The sequence below is a fragment of the Antechinus flavipes genome, chromosome 4 (genome assembly GCF_016432865.1).
Source record: "Antechinus flavipes isolate AdamAnt ecotype Samford, QLD, Australia chromosome 4, AdamAnt_v2, whole genome shotgun sequence".
NCBI lineage: Eukaryota > Metazoa > Chordata > Mammalia > Dasyuromorphia > Dasyuridae > Antechinus > Antechinus flavipes.
Window position 1 is genome coordinate 397,929,046 of NC_067401.1, and position 21,010 is coordinate 397,950,055.

Below are 21,010 nucleotides of genomic sequence, written 5' to 3' on the forward strand. Positions count from 1 at the left end.
CATGTCACTTTCCATGTGGCTGCCAGATTCATGGGGCAATCGAGAACTCTATTGTATTTGACACTATAAAAGCTTCTCTCATGACATTGCTCTGGGTTTAGTTCCTACAATCATAGACTTCATAATGCAAAGGAATTTAAAGATCATATAGTTCAATTATCTCATTTTATACTTGAAGAAACTAGGCCCTGAGATATGCAGCAATTTGCTCAAGATCACATAAGCAATAAATAATTGGAGCCAGGATTTGAATCAGATCTCTTTACTTCAAATCCAATTGCTCTTCCCACTTGGCATTGTTTTATTTTTATTTTTATTTTTTTTAAACTTTTTATTGATAAAATGCATGCCAGGGTAATTTTTTACAGCATTATCCCTTGCATTCACTTCTGTTCCAATTTTTCCCCTCCCTCCCTCCACCCCTTCTCCCAGATGGCAAGAGTCCTTTACTTGTTGAATGGGTTGCAGTATATCCTAGATACAATATATGTGTGCAGAACCGAACAGTTTTCTTGTTGCACAGGGAGAATTGAATTCAGAAGGTATAAATAACCTGGGAAGAAAAACAAAAATGCAAGCAGTTTATATTCATTTCCCAGTGTTCTTTCTCTGGGTGTAGCTGCTTCTGTCCATCCTTGATCAATTAAGGCTCTCTTTATCGAAGAGGTCCACTTCCATCAGAATAGATCCTCAAACAGTACCGTTGTTGAGATATATGATGATCTCCTGGTTCTGCTCATTTCACCCAGCATCAGTTCATGTAAGTCTCACCAGTCCTCTCTGTATTCATCCTGCTGGTCATTCCTTACAGAACAATAATATTCCATAACATTCATATACCACAATTTACTCAACCATTCTCCAATTGATGGACATCCTTTCATTTTCCAGCTTCTAGCCACTACAAACAGGGCTGCCACAAACATTTTGGCACATACAAGTCCCTTTCCTTTCTTTTGTATCTCTTTGGGGTATAAGCCCAGTAGAAACACTGCTGGATCAAAGGGTGTGCACAGTTTGATAACTTTTTGAGCATAGTTCCAAATTGCTCTCCAGAATGGCTGGATGTGTTCACAATTCCACCAACAATGTATCAGTGTCCCTGTTTTCCCACATCCCCTCCAACATTCCCCATTATCTTTCCCTGTCATTCTAGCCAATCTGCCAGGTGTGTAGTGGTATCTCAGAGTTGTATTAATTTGCATTTCTCTGATTAATAATGATTTGGAGCATATCTTCATATGTCTATAGTTTCAATTTCTTCATCTGAGAATTGTCTGTTCATATCCTTTGACCATTTATCAATTGGAGAATGGTTTGATATCTTATAGATTAGAGTCAATTCTCTATATATTTTGGAAATGAGGCCTTTATCAGAACCTTTGATTGTAAAAATGTTTTCCCAGTTTATTGTTTCCCTTCTAATCTTGTTTGCATTTGTTTTGTTTGTACAAAAACTTTTCAATTTGATATAATCAAAATTTTCTATTTTGTGGTCAATAGTGATCTCTAGTTCTTCTTTGGTCATAAATTCCTCCCTCTTCCACAGGTCTGAGAGGTAAACTATCCTATGCTCTTCCAATTTATTTATCATCTCATTCTTTATGCCTAGGTCATGAACCCATTTTGACCTTATCTTGGTGTACGGTGTTAAGTGTGGGTCAATGCCTAGTTTCTGCCATAATGATTTCCAATTTCCCCAGCAATTTTTGTCAAATAATGCATTCTTATCCCAGAAACTGGTGTCTTTCGGTTTGTCAAACACTATATTATTAAAGTTATTGGCTGTTTTGTCCTTTGAACCTAACCTATTCCATTGATCAACTAGTCTATTTCTTAGCCAATACCAGATGGTTTTAGTAACTGCTGCTTTATAATATAATTTTAGATCTGGTACAGCTAGGCCACCTTCATTTGATTTTTTTTTCGTTAATTCCCTTGAAATTCTTGACCTTTTGTTTTTCCATATGAACTTTGTTGTTATTTTTTCTAATTCATAAAAGTAGTTTTTTGGGAGTCTGATTGGTATAGCGCTAAATAAGTAGGTTAATTTAGGTAGTATTGTCATCTTTATTATATTTGCTTGCCCAATCCAAGAGCATTTAATATTTTTCCAGTTGGTTAGATCGGACTTAATTTGTGTGGAAAGTGTTTTGTAGTTTTGCTCATAAAGTTTCTGATTTTCCCTTGGCAGATAGATTCCTAAATATTTTATTCAATCAGTAGTTACTTTAAATGGAATTTCTTTTTGTAACTCTAACTGTTGGGTTTTGTTAGTGATATATAAGAATGCTGATGACTTATGTGGGTTTATTTTATATCCTGCAACTTTGCTGAAGGTGTAGATTGTTTCTAATAACTTTTTGGTAGAATCTCTGGGGTTGGCATTGTTTTATAAAGTGGCATTCATTTGTACTATTCTACCCCCTTTCTAAACTATATTCATGTATTAAATATGACCATGTGTTTCCAATATAGCAACAGGTTATATGTTTGTTCCAAATCGAGACAATAAACATTTATTAAGTGCCTCATGCATTCCAGACACTACAGTAAGTTCTAGGAATGTAATTAATTGAGAAAGGTAATCCTAAAGGAGTTTACAATCTAATCTATGGATATAAATACTATTACACTAAAGGATAGAGGAAATGGGGAAGGGGGAAGAGTGACAGGGGACTCTTAGTGAGGAGAGGAACTGGAGAATACCACAGGATTTTCAGAGTGGGCATTTTGTTTCATGGAGTTGAAATCAGTCAGAGCACCTGAGAAGAGAGCTGAAAAGTCTAGTTGTCTATTCCTCTAGTAAAAGTGGAGAGGAGGCTTTGGGAGGTGGTGTCAGTCAGGGCTTGAATTAGCAACATAGTGATAAGAGCAAAGGTTAATGAACTTAAGCTGTGAGGAGCATCTTGTTTCATGTAGTTGAAAACAGGCAGAGCAATAGATGGAGTGTTAGTCAAGATCTCTTGAACTGAAACTATGAGGGAAACTACCATATATGTACCCATATGTGGTATAGAAAATATATGTTTTACATATTTTATATAAAACAAAAATTTATGTGGTATATGAATGTTATGGAATATTATTGTTCTGTAAGAAATGACCAGCAGGATGAATACAGAGAGGACTGGTGAGACTTACATGAACTGATGCTAAGTGAAATGAGCAGAACCAGGAGATCATTATACACTTTGACAACGATATTGTATGAGGACATATTTTGATGGAAGTGGATTTCTTTGACAAAGAGACCTAACTGAGTTTCAATTGATAAATGACAGACAAAAGGAGCTACACCCAAAGAAAGAACATTGGGAAACAAATGTGAACTATCTGCATTTTTGTTTTTCTTCCCGGGTTATTTATACCTTCTGAATCCAATTCTTCCTATGCAACAAGAGAACTGTTTGGTTCTGCAAACATATATTGTATCTAGGATATACTGCAACATATCCAACATATAAAGGACTGCTTGCCATCTAGGGGAGGGGGTAGAGGGAGGGAGGGGAAAAAAATCGGAACAGAAATGAGTGCAAGGGATAATGTTGTAAAAAAAAATTACCCTGGCATGGATTCTGTCAATATAAAGTAATTATTAAATAAAAATTCATATATATATATATATATATATATATATATATATATATATATCACACACATAATTTTGCTACCATTTTTAAAAAAAAGGGTAGAATGAATAATCAAGCAGTATCTATATTAAACATATATGCACCAAAAAAAAAAAATTACACTAGAGTAGATAAATAACATCAAAATGTTGTTTAGCATGACATAAAATGTCTTTTCCTATGTAATACTATGTAAAGTTTTGAATTTTGTTTTGTTGTTTTGTTTTGTTTTTCCCTCTTGATAAAGGGATAATTATATTGTGTAAATATAATTATAAGGCAGGTAGGTCATGAAAGGATACAATATTTGAGTGTAGTGAGGAAGACAAATCTGACTTCAGGAACTTTCTAGCTATGTGACCCTGGGCAAATAATTTACTCCTATTTGCCTCAGTTTCCTCATCTATAAAATGAATTAGAGAAGGAAATGGCAAACCAATCTAGTACCTTAGCCAAGAAAACCCCAAATATGGTCACTAAGGATCAAATATGAGGAAAACAAGTGAACAACAATAAAAGTACTATTTGTAATTACTTTACATGAGAAAATGAAAGTTCAGAGGAGTTAAGTGACTTTCTTATACTTTCGTGGATATTGATTGTGAGAGCTTCAATTTAACTTGGTATTCCAATTTCAAAGTAAGCCTTCTTATTATCAATGAGTGAGTACTTTAAAGATGTATGCTGTCTCTCTAAGCTTTTATTTATATAATTCTTAATAAAGAACTGTCAGCACTTAGGAAGCAGGCTCATTCAATAGGTTATGCTTGGCAATCCCAGTTTTGGCATTATTTGTAGGCTAAACAGTAAATGAATTATTGGGTTTGCATTGCTAAAAAAAAATTTGAATGCTTTTCTTCCTCTTTACCCTGTTGAATAGACTAGTTGGCTGAAATGAATAGTCACTTCAAAAAGGGCAGAGAAGTTTTTTATATAAACACTGAATCACAGAGTAATAGAACCTCAGAGTTGGAAGAGAGTTCTGCAAATATCTAGTCCAACCTCTACCTGAAGATATACTTTTCAACATCCCTGATAAATGATCATTGAGCTTTTTCTGGAAGATCTCCAAGGAAGGGAATTGAATTACCTCCTAAGAATTCACATTTCACTTTTACAAAGTTATAAATTTTATGAAGCTTTTCCCCCCCCTTTCTTTGAGATGAAGCCTAAATTGTCTTCTTTGAAATGTTCATGCCTTGCTTCTTGGTCTAGCCTTTGGGAACAAGCAAAATGACCCTTTAATTCAGAGCAACATTATATTTATTCCTTTTCAAATGTTTGGAGACGGTTATTATTTCCCTTAAATTATTCTCTTTTTCAGGTTGAACATTCCCTGCTTGCTTAATTTTTATTCTCATGATATAATTCCCAATTCTCTCACCATCCTGGGCACTTTCTAGAAACACCCAAGCTTCAGTGTGTCTGCCAATATTTGTTCAAAATGTGATATGCTTTACTGAATAAAATGTGCCTACTATGGTATGAGTAGAGCATAGAACTGCTATATTGTCAGTTTAATTATTCTTGCTCCCTTTTTTCCACGATTATATTCTCTAATAGCATTGGAATTTTGGGGTGCAATATTATATTGTAATTCACATTGTTATTGCAATCAACTAAAACTCCTCTGCCATCCTTTCTTTGTAAAGTTAACATTTTCTGAACCAAATGGTAAAAAAAAAAAAATTCTTCTCTATTACATTTTAGTTCAAATAAAAAATAAAAAAATAATAAAAATAAAAAAAAATTAGTTCAAAACATTTCTCTTATAATTCAAGTGTACCAGAATCTTTTTTTGATCTATATTATGTCATTCAATATGTTAGCTTTCCCTTTTAGAATCATATAACCATCACATAGGACAAGCACATTTTAGGAGCCTAATCTAATTGCTTGGTCAAAATGTTGAATGATGAGTAATTGTTACTATTTTCTACATGATGAAAGTAAGAAACAGAAAGGCAAACTCACTTCAAACCATGACCCCATAGTTAGTACATAGTAGAATTAAGATTAAAGCCTAGGTCTTTAGATTCTAAATTCAGTGCTATTTTCACTATATAGCAATATTTAAACTTCAACAGGCAGTTTAATGTGAAGTGAAGATTTATAAATGATAATCCAAATTTAAACTTGTTTCTAAATCTCAGTTCTAGTTTCATAACATGTTTCCTATTCTTGAGAATTTTTAATCCCTAAATAAAAATCATATAACTTCTCCCTCCCTCATCTTATTTATAATTATATATTTTTAAAAAGTTTAGAAAGACAGAAATATATATTTAGAAATATGAGATTAGCTGTTTATTCCACTCTGGATTATTAAATAGAGAATAATTATTTTACTAGGAAATGAATGGGTGAATGTGAACAATAATATACTATCAGGGAACTTCATAAGTTAAAAAAAAAGCTATCTATATTTATATCTATAGATATATAGATATATATCTATAGATAGATAGATAGATATGCATACATATATATGTGTGTATGTGTGTATACCTACAGAGTTTTTTGACAAATTAAATTATCTCTAAGCTTCAATTATTTCTCTTTGCAACAATCACTATTTGGGTATATTATAGTTTATATTCATTTCATGTATATGTAAGATTAAATGCCTTTTAAAGTGACTTCCATCTCCCAAACTCCATAACTCTATGATTCCATAATGTAGAGTAACCAAATATATTCCAAAATCTTACTCGATGAGAAAAAATGAATATGAAAGTAATTGAAGAAGATGACTTCCAGGATAGAGCCAAGATGGCAGAATAAAATCAGAAAGCTCCTCAATTCTTCCAGTTTCCTTGAAAACCACCTGAAACTGCCCTCTGAACAGAAGCTAATGGAATGAAACCATCCTCCAGTACAAGATAGATTGAAAGAAATTTCAAGAAAGGTCAGGCTCACTGGAGTGAAAATAATGCTTAGCCCTGCTCAGATAAATTCTGGGAAATTTCTGGGAAAGCCTGTGAGAGGATTTGCATACCAAAGCAGCAACTAAGACCCTCATACCTTGCTCAATAGAAGAGCAAATCAATGGGATAACTTTTACTTCCAGTTCAGAAGGAAAACTCTGGAAAACCAGTGTGTTTCCTGAAAAGAGCAGACAGCACTACTTCTTGCAAACACAAGGGGTTCCTGGGCTCAGAGCCAAGGTGTAGAGCTGCATAAGAAGCTTGGGATAGCACTCCCTTTACCCCAGCAGCAGAGATTCACCATAAAAGTAAAAACAAACAAACAAACAAACAAACAAAAGGAAATAACAAAAGAAAAGAAAATGAGCAAGAAACAGAAAAGAATCTTAACCATAGAAAGCTACTATGGTGAAAGGGTAGACCAAAACACAAACTCAAACTAGGACACATTGTCCACAGAAGAAATCTCAAAGAGTTATAAGAACTGGTCTCAAGCCCAAAGAGGCTTCTTGAAAATTCTCATTAAAAAAACTTTGAAAGGCAAACAAGAGAGGTAGGAGAAAAAATGAGAAAGGAAATGATAGGTATGCATGTAAAAGTCAGCAATTTGGAAAAGAAAAGAAAAAAAATTGTCTGAAGAAAACAATACCTTAAACAGTAGAATTAGCCAAATGGAAGAAGATATATAAGGGCTGGCTGAAGAAAATCATACATTTAAAACTAGAACGAGACAAATGGAAGCAAATGATTTTGTAAGATAGAAAGAATCATTCAAACAAACTAAAAAATGAAAAAATGGAAGAAAATGTTAAATACCTCATTGAAAATAGATCTGGAAGAGACTATTTAAAAATTATTGGCCTAATAACCATGATCAAAAAAAGAGCCAAGGTAGCAATTTACAAGAGATCATTAAGGAAAACTGCCCCAATATTTTAGAAGCACAGAGGAAAATACTCATCAAAAGAATCCATCAATCACCTCTGAAAACAGATTCCACAAGGAAAATTCCAAGGAATATTGTTGGAAAACTTCAACACTACAGTCTCAAAGAAAAATGTTGCAAGCTACCACACAAAAATAATTTAAATATCAAGGAGCAATAGTCAGGATTACCCAGGGTCTGACAGCTTCTACAATAAAGGATCATAGGGCCTGAAATACCATATTCCAGGAAGGCAAAGTACCTAGGATTACAGCCAATAATCATTTACCCAGACAGACTCACCATCATCTTTCAGGGGAGGCAAAGTAGCCTCAACTAAGTAAGAGAATTTCAACCATTTGCATTGGAAACAAAAACAGAAATAAACATAAAATTTAATTGACAAACATAGAACTCAAGAAAACAATAGAAAGGCAAATAGGGAAATATATATTTTTATATGTTTATATGAATATATAAATATACATAAATATATATATATGTTTATCTATTACTGGGGCAGACAAAAGGGGACATCACATGGACAGAGGGTGTGGATGTGAATAGACTCTGATGTGATCACATCAAAGAAAAAGACATTAAAGGGCAGAAAAAGGTCTGTACTGGAAAAAGAGGAAAGAGGAGTTATAATGTCAAAATTAGTTCACATGAATAGATGCAAAAGATCTATTACAATCAGGGCAAAGAAGGGAGGGAAATGAGCATTGTCTGAAGCTTGATCTCATAATTTTGGTTCTCATTACAAATAACTTAATCAGTGATTTGGATATAGAAATTTTCCTAATCTTATAAAGAAGTAGGGGGAGAAAAAGAGAAAGAAAAGGGAGGGACAGAAACACTAGGGAAAAAGGTAAAAGAATAGGGAAAAGGTTGATAGAAGATAAGGTAGTGGGTAGAGTGGGTTAAAAATTACTAAGAGAAAGGAGGAGAGGTGATGGGGGGTGAATAAAAACAACAGGATGAAGAACAGGGGGGAAAGAAAAAACAAATGAATATATAGGAGAGAAAATAAGATGGAGGAAAATACAGAGATTGTAATGTTTCCATTAGTTTTATGGAGGTCTTGGAGCAGCCTTCCTTTCAGCTGAGTAATTACCATGAGAATAGCCAGGTGTTAAGTCCAAATTCTGTATTATGTATTATTATGTATTTTTTATTATTTTCTTCACAGTCTAGTTTCCTTGCCTGGGGCCCAGGCTAGCTGTCTTGAGGCCTTCTTGAGTCTTGGTTTCAGTGGTGAAATGAAGGAGGTCTAACTTAGACTTTTAGAATGGATCTCTTCATGTGAGAGGATGATGATGTTACAAGGAGACTAAGAGGCAGTTGCTGTTCTCTGACTTCTCCACTGAGAGGCAGTTATGGTGCAGTTCTACTGGAAACCTAAGCCTGGGGACAGTGACAGCTTTGTGGGAACCTTGTTTGGTTGAAACTTCTGTCTCAGATTTCTTTATAAAAATGGTGATTTAAAACTCATTTCTTTGCAGAGTACATAAAAAGCAGGATCATGCCATGCCAAGGGATCTCTCCTTGGCATAGTTGTCTGTGAGGACCCCCTGTCCACTGAGAAGACATTCTCTTTTAGACATTAGCCTCTATTTCTCTCACCTACTTCTCTTTCAGGACCTGGCAGAATCCCAAAGCAGGACCATGCCTTGTCAAGGAACCCCTCTCTCTCCTTGGCATAGCTGCCTGCCAGGACCCTGCCCACTGAGAAGAGACCCCATCTTCTCAGTGTTAACACACCCCTGTTTATCTTTCAGGTAGGATTTCTCTACACCCTTTGTTTATCTCTCTGCCAGGATTTTGTCACTCAGAAGTTAGCCTCCTAGCAAAAACTGACTTCTCAGTGCCAATAAAACTTATTTTTTTCCAGTCTAACTTTTTGGGTTCATAAATCCTTTTATGAAGGACCTGCACCATCTAGAAGGGGTTCCCACAACTTTCTGCCCTGTGCCAAATCTCATCATACACACACACACACACATATGTATATATATATGTGTATATACATATATATATATATACACACACATATATCTGTATTTATGTGTGTATATATATATATATATATATATATATATATATGTATATATATATATATATATATATATATATATATATATATATATATATATATATATCTGAAAAAGCCCATTAACAAGATATAGAAAGAGAGATTCCATTTAAAATTACTGTAGACAAGATAAAATGCTTGGGTACCTACCTGCCAAGACAAACTCAAGAACTATATGAACACAATTACAAAACATTTAAAATACAAATAAAATCAGATCTAAATACTTGGAAAAATATCAATTGTTCATGGATAGATTGAGTTTATGTAATAAAAATGAAAATTCTACATAAATTGGTCTACTTGTTCAGTGCCAATCAAACTCCCAAAACATTATTACATAAAAATAGAAAAAATAATAAGAAAATTCATCTGGAAAAACAAAAGATTAAGACTATCAAGCAAATAAATGGGGGGGGGGAAAGGATGGTGGCTTAGCAATACCAAACCTAAAATATTATAAAAGAGCATCATCAAAACAATTTGGTACTGTTTAAGAAATAGAATGGTGGATAAATGAAATAGATTAGCTACACACAACACAGTAATGAAGGCCTATAACAATCTAGTATTTGATAAATCCCAAAATTCCAGTATCTGGAATAAGAATTCACTATTTGACAAAAACTGTTCAGAAAATTGAAAAACAATATGTCTAAAACTTGGCATAGATCTACATCTCATATCCTATACCAAAATAATGTCAAAATGGATTATGATTTGGGCATAAAGGATGATACCATAAACAAATTAGGAGGGAAAGGGATAAATTATCAGATCTTTGGAGAAGGGAGGAATTTATGACCAAAGAAGAACTAGAGAACATTATGAAATGTAAAATGGATAACTTTGATTACATTAAATTAAAAAGTTTTACACAAACAAAACCAACAGAAACAAAATTAAAAGGGGGAATGTTGGGGAATGTTGGGGGAAAAAAATCTTTACAGCCAGCATTTCTGATAAAAATCTTATTACTAAAATATGCAAAGAACTATGTCAAATTTATGAGAATACAAGTCATTCCCAAATTGATAAATGATCAAGGGATATGAACAAACAATTTTCAGATGATGAAATTAAACCTATCTATAGTCAGGTGAAAAAATACTCTAATACATTGTTGATTAGAGAAATGCAAATTGAAACATCTCTGAAATACCATCTCACACCTCTCAGACTGGCTTAGATGACAGGAAAAGGTAATGATAAATGATGGAGGGGATGGGGGAAAATGGCACATTAGTGCATTGTTGGTGAAGTTGTGAGCTTATCCAACCATTTTGGAGAGCAATCTGGAACTATGCCCAAAAATCCATCAAGCTGTGCATACTCTTTAAGCCAGCAGTGTTGGGTCTGTATCCCAAGGACATCATAAAGGAGGGGAAAGCACCTACATGTGTGAAAATTTTTGGAGCAACTCTTTTGTGGTAGCAAAGAATTGGAAGATGAGTAGATGCCCATCAATTGGGAAATGCCTGAACAAGTTGTGGTATATGAAGGTAATGGAATTTTATTCTATAAAAATTGGTGAACAATTTATTAAAGAAAGATTTTAGAAAGCCCTGGAAAGATTTACATGAATTTTTAATACTGAGTGAAACAAGTAGAACCAGGAATACATTGTATGTAAAAATAACAATAATGTATGATAATCAACTATGAAATACCTGGTTCTTCTCAGTGGTGCAGTGATTCAAAGCAATTCCAATATACTTTGGACAGAAAGTGCCTTCTCCATTCAGAAAAAAAGTACTGTGCAAATCAACACATGTTATTTTCATTTATTTTTTTCTATTTTTCCCTTTGTTCTGATTTTTCTCTCCCAACATGATTCATAAAGCAATTAAGAAAGAAAGAGAGAAAGAAAAAGAGAAAAGAGAGAGGAAGAAAAGGAGGAAGAAAGAAGAAAGGAAAGAAAGAATGAAGAAACAAAGAAAGAAAGAAAATAATTGAAGAGTAATTATCCATCTGTCCATAAACTTTTGTACTCTGCAATACATCTGAAAGGGAAAAAAAATTGGAAAGCTCAGATAAAACATCTAAATAAGAGATTTAAAAAGAACTCACATTTGATATATTATTTGGAGATTAATAGAATACAGTCTTAATTATTGAAGTGAAGCTAAAGTGAACCGGTATAGTAAACTTTGAGGAAAGACCTTTGACTTCAGTATATTTGGTTCTATCAGTGGAGACAGGGATCTGAAATAGAAGGCTTGGGACACCCCAGTATTAATGTCATGCTTAAAAAAAGAATAAGCTATATCCAGACAAGACAAAGAGCTCACATGTGCTGAATCAGACTTTCAAATCTCAGGTGTCTTGAGACAAAACTCTTGTCATCCTATCTTTTTCCTCTGGAAGAGTACCAGTTGTATAAATATGGATAAATATGAGTTTTTTTTTTATTAAATTCAATACCAAAACATATGCTTTTGATTTTAAAAAAAGTGTGACAACTAGTTACTCTACTAAAATTTTGTTTGTTTTCTTTCATTTTGGAGAGGGTAAAGTTTTAGGTAAAATAATTATTCAACTATCTCATTAAAACATATGTTTTAAACATCAAATCAACATAAGGTTTTCTATTTCACCAGGATTCTTTTATTATACAATTATAAATACAATTTATAATATAACTCCAGAATAAACATTCCTTTGTTTATTACATATATGTTTAAAAACTCTCCAAAAAGAAGAATTAATGGAAAAGTTCTTCAAAGAATAGCTCAAAATATTTAAAATATATGACTTTCCACACTATTACTGACATGTCTTTCATTATTGGCACCTGTGGTGCATACAAACAAATCGGAATAAATTTTAAGCATTCTCCTCACTCTTTCCAACCTTTCTTAAACATTTTAGTAATCTAAAAAGCCTAACCATATTTTATATGCACCTCGAGAATTCAGTGCTAAAAAAATTTTAGCACTTTATCTTTCTTCATCTTCTTTCAGTTTTTACTTAAATTAAAACTATTCATAAATTAATTGGGTCCTAAAAGTATTCTGAAGTATGCCGCAATGTCAATTTTTTCTTTGAAATTTGGAAAGAATTCAATTTTCATACTAGTTCATTGGTATTAACCCTACTTTAAGTAAAATCTATAATTGAAACTATAGATTAAAACAAAGTGTAAATTTATTAATATAAAGGATAAATCAAGGAAATAACTATTTCATTCACAAAATAATGATTAAATTAATAGTCATTAAACCTATATTAAACACTTATTCTGGCACTGCAGGTCAGGCACTACAGTTTTAGGGGGTTAGTCGGAGTGGGAGGGAATACAAAAAGATATTTCAGAAGACAAGACATAAAAGGAAGCTGAAAAGCTAGGATGGGAGCAGGGGTGAGGTGGAGTGAAAACTAAGTTTTGAAAAAATCCAGAGAAAGATCAGTGATAAAGGCTGAAGTGATTTAATAGAGTAATAAAGTTCCTAGAAGCATGATGAAGTCCAAATAAGTAATGTCCAGTGAAAATTAGCAATAGCCCCTAGAAATTTCTGAATAGTTTTTGAATGTACCAAACTTTTCTAAAATAGCATTATTATAGAAAATGAGTATATAGATGGAGATCAATAATTTCTTAGATATGGTATTTCTAAGGATCTGTCAAGAAGCAATATATGTAATAGAAAGATCACTTCATTAGGAACCAGGAAAACTCAGTTCACGTTTTGTCTCCAAAATTGTTGCGTCACCTTGAATGTTATTGTCCCTCACTCTCAAGTTTCCTGACTTGTAGAATGTGTAAAATATTTGTAGCACCTACTTTTCAGGGTTTTTGAAGAAAGAACGTTGTAAACTTTAGTGTACCATATGAATATCAGCAATTCGTCTGGAAAGTGCTTTGCATACATTATCTCTTTTGATACAAGCTAGAAAGCAACAAGAGAGAATGGAGAGACAGAAAAGCAATCAGTCCCAAATTGTCCTTAAAATATTCTGAAACTTTCATCTTTATTTCTGTATAATTGACCTTGACCAATCCAATGCAGAGATAATACCTAAGCCAATTTATTTTTTTAAATTAAAAGCATGTGACTTATAGGATGTAGATGTTGATTCAATGAGGACATTTTTGGCTGACAAATGCAAGGGTTTCAGTATGGTGTTTTTTGTTTATTTATTTTCTTTTGTTTTGGAGAGGGTAAAGTTTTAGGTAAAATAATTATTAAACTACTTCATTAGAACAAATGTTTTAAACATCAAATCAGCATAAAGTGTTTTATTACTCCAGGATTCATTTATTATCCAATTTAATAATGTATTTCTTAACTCATAAAACTTGTGTAAATCAAAAAATTGATTTGACCACAAAAAGAAAATGAAATCTGAAATTGGAAAAGATTGAATTGAAAAAATTGAATGGAAAAAACTGTCTAAATATGTAAGTATAAAGATAAAACAAGGCTTCTAGCTTTTCTGGTTCTCTCTCCAAAACGGATGTAAAAAAGCTTTTTCAATAATTTAATGTGTCCTTCTCCAGGAGTCTAATCTTTAATAAATTGACATAAGCGTTAAGAGATTTGCCATAGTCTTTAATAATCTAATGTGTTAGGACTGCTAAATTTAGACAGCATTAATTGCTACTATGACCGCAATTTTATAGCACATTTCCAAATAATGTCAAATGTTTTACACTGAGATCTCTTTTAATATTTCACCTAATCCTTCTGATTGTGAATTTTAAAATTTCCAACTCACACAAAGGCTTTCAAATTTAAAAGAGGGTTAGAGACAAACAGTTCCTAATTACAGTAATCAATAATTAAGCAACATTTACAACTTTACATAGAGATCCTAATTTTAAGCTTTTATTTTATTTTAAATATGAATCTTAAATATGTAATTTATATAATCATGTTTAATTGGGTGTATAGTTTATTACTATAGAAAAAAGAAAATATCCTAGTCAGAGTCAACTAGAACATCAATAGATTTGACTTTATTTGTCAGTCTTCATAGATCAAAGATTAATTCCCTCCTATATTTTGGTGTTCTTTTCACTATCATTCCTCTTCCTCTCACCTAAGACTAAGAACTGACTTATCAAACCAAACCATGTCAGTTGTATGTGAAAAGAATTCAGCAGACATTCATTGTAAATTGGATGTGATCCAGACCAAGATGACCTCAATTGAAATTGAAAAATTCACAGGAGACTGATTACAGAAGTGGGGAGTTAAAGATATGGAAATTATACTTGATAGACATGACACATTTTGCTAAGAATAGGAAGGATTTTAAAAGCCATAAAGAATCGATGTGATAGCCTGGAAAAACAAGCAAGTAGCATGCAGTATTTTTTTTTCTCAAGACAAGGAGATATTTTTCCCCAAGTGAATTTAAAAGATTTGGAAGAAACACAATTTTATTTACCTATTTCATATTTATCTACTGAAGGCCAGTACTTTTAAAATGTAAAACTGTCTAAATATGTAAGTATAAAAAGCTAAATAAAAGTTAAATTATAATTCACTTATATTATTTAAAGCTTATCAAACACTTTTCTCACAACAGCCCTATGAAGCAGTCTCAGAAAGATATGTATATATTCATGGAGCTAATAAGATTAAGAGCCCATAGGAGTTAAATCTAAATCTTCTGACTCCATCCATCCCTCTTTTCAGTATACAACATAAGTGATGTACTGAATGGGTTCAACTAGCTGTTCTAGACTTCAATATGCTCAGAAGTATTAAAATAGCTACTTGTTATTTAATTGGCATGGAGAATTCATATCATAAAGACTCTCTTCCTCAGTTTAGCCCAAAAAACAATGAGGAAAAGGAAGAAGTAAAGGAGGAAGAGTAGAAGGAGGTTAATGGCTAGCAACTTTATATAGAATTTTAAGGTTTACAAAGTAATTTATACAGTGCCTTACAACACAGAATTCCAAAGATTTATATTATAGAAGTAGAAAAAATAATAAAATTCATCTAAAGGATCAAAAGATTAAGATTAGCAAGGGAATAATTAAAAAAAAAAAAAACAGTAAAGCTTCCCAGGATAGAGCCAAGATGGTGGAGTAAAGCCAGGAAGCAGCTTGAGCTCTCCCAGTTTCCCTGAAAAACCACACAAAATCAAGCCTCTGGACAGAGTCCAATGGAATGAAACCATTTTCCAGTTCAAGATAGATTGGAAAAACATAAAGAAAGGTCAGTCTCACTGGGGTGAAAAGGGTATCCTGCCCAGTTCAGACAGTCTGGGAAAGACAGTAAAAATGTCTTAATCACAACAAATCAATAACTGAGACCCTTGGTCCTGATTCAGTAAAGGAGCAAACCAGTGGGACAGCCTTTAATCCCAGCTCTGAAGTCAAATTCTGGGAAATCAGGCTGTTTTCTGGAAAGAGCAGATAAAGCCCCTACAAATACAAGGGAATTCTGTGTTCAAAATCAAGGCTTAGAGCTTCGCAGGAAACTTGAGACAGAACTCCCTTTATCCCAGGAGTAGAACTCAATCATAAAATTTTAAAAAAGAAAAAAGAAAAGGAAATATTAAAAGAAAAGAAAAGAAAATGAGCAAGAAAGAGAAAAGACTACTAAGGTAAAAAGCTACTAAGGTAATAGGGAAGACCAAAACACAAACTCAGACTAGGGCTGTTAAGGGCAGGTCAATTTTCTGAGAGCCACCACAGCTGTGGATTATAACATCTGAAGGAGTTGCAAAGCAGCCTTTGCTGACACAGGTGTTGCGAACTGGGAATGAAATAAATCGGATGCAGAGGGAAGAGGAGAGAGGTCAGACAACACAATGGCCTCTCCGTGAAGAAGTCAGAGAACAGCAAATGTTTCTCGGTCTCCTTGTATCATCTTCTCACAAGAGGAGATCCATTCTGTAGGTTTGGGTTGGATCTCCAGTAGCCACTGTCAAGTGGCTGCTCTTTGCCAACAGAGGACAAAATGTCCACAGAGTAAATCTCAAAAAGTGATATGAATTGATCTCAAGCTCAAAGAGTCTTCTTGGAAGTGTTCATAAAAGACTTTAAAGGGCAAATAATTGAGTTAAAAGAAAAAAAATGAGAAAAGAAATGAGAGAGATGCAAAAGAGAGTCAACAGTTTGGAAAAAGAATTGTATTTAAAAAAAAAAATCCACTGAAGAAAGCAACACCTTCAACAGTAGAAATTACCAAATGGAAAAAGATATACAAAAGCTAACTGGAGAAAATCACATGTTAAAAACTAGAACAAAACAAATGAAAGTGAATGGCTCTATGGGATATCAAGAATCAATCAAACTAAAAATAATCAAAAAATGGAAGAAAATGTAAAATACCTTATTGGAAAAACAGCTGACCTGGAAAATGGATCTGAAGAGACAATTTAAAAAGTATAAATCAACCTGAAGGCCATGACCCCCCCCCCCAAAAAAAAAAAGAGCCTGGATAGAATTTTCAAGATATCATCAAGAACAACTGCTCCAATATATTAGAAAAAAAAAAAAAAAGGAGAAAATAGTCATTGAAAAAATGCACCACCTTCAGAAAGAGATCCCATAAAGAAAACCTCAAGAAATATTGCTGCAAAACACTAAAACTACAATTTCAAAGAAAAATGCTATTGCTGCTAGACAAAAACATATCAAATATCAAGGGAAAACAGTCAGAATTGCCCAGGATCTGGCAGCTTCTACAATAAAGAATCTGAAGGCTTGGAATACCATATTCTGAAAGGAAAATGATCTGGGGTTAAACCAAGAATTCACTATCCAGCAAAACCTGAAAGGCAAAGGACCTGGGGTTACAACCACGCAGCAAGACTCAACTTCATCTTTGAGGAAAATGTAGAAATTGTATGCACCAAATAGTAGAGTATACAATTTCTTAGAGAAGATTCCAGTTACAGGAAGAAATAGAAAGCAAAACTATATTGGTGGAAGACTTCAACCTTCCCCACTCAGAATCTGGCAAATCTAACCACAAAATAAAAACAAAGAAACAAGGAAGATTAATAGAATCCAAGAAAGCCTAGATATGATAGACATCTGGAGAAAAATGAATAAAGACATAAAGGAATATACCTTTTTCTCAGCAGTACATGACATCTACAAAAAAATTGACCATGTATTAGGCCATAAGTCAAATGCAGAAAGGCAGAAATATAAAATTCTTCCTTTTTAGACCATGATACAGTAAATTAGGTCAAATTTATTTTAAAAAAATAAAATTAATTTGTTACATAATACAAATAGCTTTCAGAAAAAATAAGTCAAAGTAATCAAATGTCATATGAAAAAATATCTAAATCACTAATAATTGGAGAAATTCTAATTAAAATAACTCTGAGATCTTACCTCACATCCATAAGATGTGATCCATAATATCTCAGAAAAGGAAAATGGAAAATGCTAGAATTAATGTGGTAAAATAAGAATATTAATGCACTGTTATTGGAGTGTCAATTAATCCAGTCATTCTGGAGAAGAATTGATACCACTGATACCAAGAAGAGAATATTAATATACTATATACATATGAAATCATTCAGAATTACTAAAAATTAGAGTACAGATTGAAGGATAATTTGTGCTCTTTGTTTTTCTTGCTTCTTCCACCATACATGAATAATATGGCAATATGAAGCATGATTTCATATGGTTTATCCACTGGTATCATATTCCTTGCATTGAGAAGGGAAGGAACAGTGAAAAGAGAGAGAGGAGAGAATGTGGGGGAAAAAATTCAAATTTTTTTTTCAAAATAAAGTCAAGTTAATATACGTATGACTTATTTAACTTAGAAAACTAGATATGACTACCATGGTTAAAAGATTTTGTTTGTTTTAATTCATATGTCTTACATACAATGTAGTCTGCATAGAATTATCTAAAACTGAGATAAAGAGTGATTTTTGGGATATATTTATAAAAAATTAGATGAGAACCTAGATTTTAATGGATATCTTTTAAAGGGAATATTATTGTATTCTTCTCTCTAGGTACCTTTAGAATTTAGTGCCATAAAAGATAATCAAGAAAGCATTATTATTAAATATTTCATTGTCTTGAATTCCTAAACCACTTTTTAAAATAACTTTTTAGTTTTCACAATGCATGCAAAGATAGTTTTCAACATTCTTTCTTGCAAAACCTTGTGTTCCATATTTTTCCCTTCTTCCCTACCTTTCTCCCCCACTCCTAGATATCAAGTAATCCAAGTTACTTCTAGAATATTTTTTCATTTATCACACTGCATGAGAAAAATCATATCAAAAAAGGGAAAAACAATTGAACAACAACAAGATGAAAATATTATGTTATGATTCACATTATGTTCAGTCTCCATAATCCTCTCTCTGGATGCAGATGGCTCTCTCTATCACAAGTCTATTAAAACTGGCCTGAATCACCTTATGTTGAAAAGAACCAAACCACTTTTCTTTAAGAAAGATAATCTTCAGATATAATAAACAAGCTAGGCAATAAAGTCCTAAGAGTCAGCAGCTAGACCTTCGATCCCTCCCATTAGCTATTCTAATGGTTTTTGCATTAAAATATATTCCCTTAACCATGGGCTCTTTTTACATATTATTGAGTTAGAAGGGATTGTAGAGACCAAGAAATCAAATTCCCTCATTTTTTACATATTAGGAAACTGAAAGTCAGTGATTTCATACCAAAAAAAAAACTTTATTAAATATGCTTTTTTATAGAATTTTACATTCTAAATCAATATTCTATCTCTAAAGTATTATGGCCATTACTACCACTTTCTAAATGGCTCTGCATTTCTGTAAATCTTTAGCTAAGGCATGCTTGCAGAGAAAACTAAATTAGAGTTTAAAATAGAATAAAATGAATTGTAGCATATTCCTATCAAGTTCAAAATATTGCATTTCAAGAAAAGATAATTAATTTTAGAGATCATCTTTAGTGATAGATTAGAAAGTGAGTTACTGTGCAATTAGATTAACAATTTTTTTTCATTAAGTTCAAAACCAAATTGAAGGTAACTGACAGATCTCAAATATTCTAGGGAGATAGGTAATGTCTACCTCCAACAATGTGAAGACTGTTCCTATATAAGAATATTTGTTCCAATGGCCATGAAGGCAGCTGAAACTGGAATTGTAGAATGCTTAGAGTTTAATCAGATATGGAGATTATTTGTTGTATCCTGAACCACAGCTAGCAGGATTGACTTTTGTCTTGCCACTGTACTTTGATGACTTAGAAAGAGATTGAGAGCCATGACTTTCTGTAACTGCCTCACTTAAATCCAATTCACTTGCAAATCAAGACATCACATTTAATTACATTGATCTTTGAAAATGAAGGATGAACATTTGCCATCCTCTTGAGAATTGTATATTACAACTTTATGTCAATAAATTTGATAACCTAAGTGAAATGGAGGAATACCTAAACAAATATAGATTAACAGAGTAACAGAAGAGGAAATAAATTAAATAGTCCCATTTTAGAAAAAGGAATAGAACATGCTATTAATCAACTCTTTAAGAAAGATGGATTTATATGTGAATTCTACCAAACATTTAAAGAAAAATTAACTCCAGTACTATACAAAATATTTGAAAAAATATAGAAAGGACTCCCACCAAATTTCTTTTATGATACAGACATGGTACTGATACCTAAACCAGGTAGGATGAGATAGAGAAAGAAAATTATAGATCTATCTCCCTAATGAAATTGATGCAAAAATCATAAATAAAATATTAGCAAAGAAATTACAGAAAGTCGTCCTCAGGACAATACACCATGACCAAGTAGGATTTATACCAGGAATGCAGGACTGGTTCAATAGTAGGAAAACTATTAGCATAATTGACTATATTAATAACCAAACTAACAAAAACCATGTGATTATCTCAATAGATGCAGAAAAAGCATTTAATAAAATCCAACATGCATTCCTATTAAAAACATTAGAGAGTATAGGAATAAATGGATTTTTCCTTAAAATGGTGAATAAAGTCTATTTAAAACCAATAGGAAGCATTATTTGTATTGGGGATAAGCTAGAACCATTCCCAGTAAAATTAGAGATGAAACAAGGTTTTCTACTATCACCATTACTATTCAATATTGAATTAGAAATGTTATATTTCTCAATAAGAGAAGAAAAAGAGATTAAAGGAATTAGAGTAGATAATGTGAAAACCAAATTATCACTCTTTGTAGATGATATGATGGTATACTTAGAGAACCCTAAAGGATCAACTAAAAAAAATAATAGAAACAATTCACAACTCTAGCAAAGGTATAGGATACAAAATAGATCTACATAAATCATCAGCATTTTTATATATTACCAATAAAGTCCAGCAGCAAGAGATAAAAAGAGAAATTCCATTTAAAATAGACTTTGATAGTATATCAAGTTCTCATGAGTAGGCCAAGCTAATATAATAAAAATGACAATACAACCTAAATTAATCTATTTATTCAGGT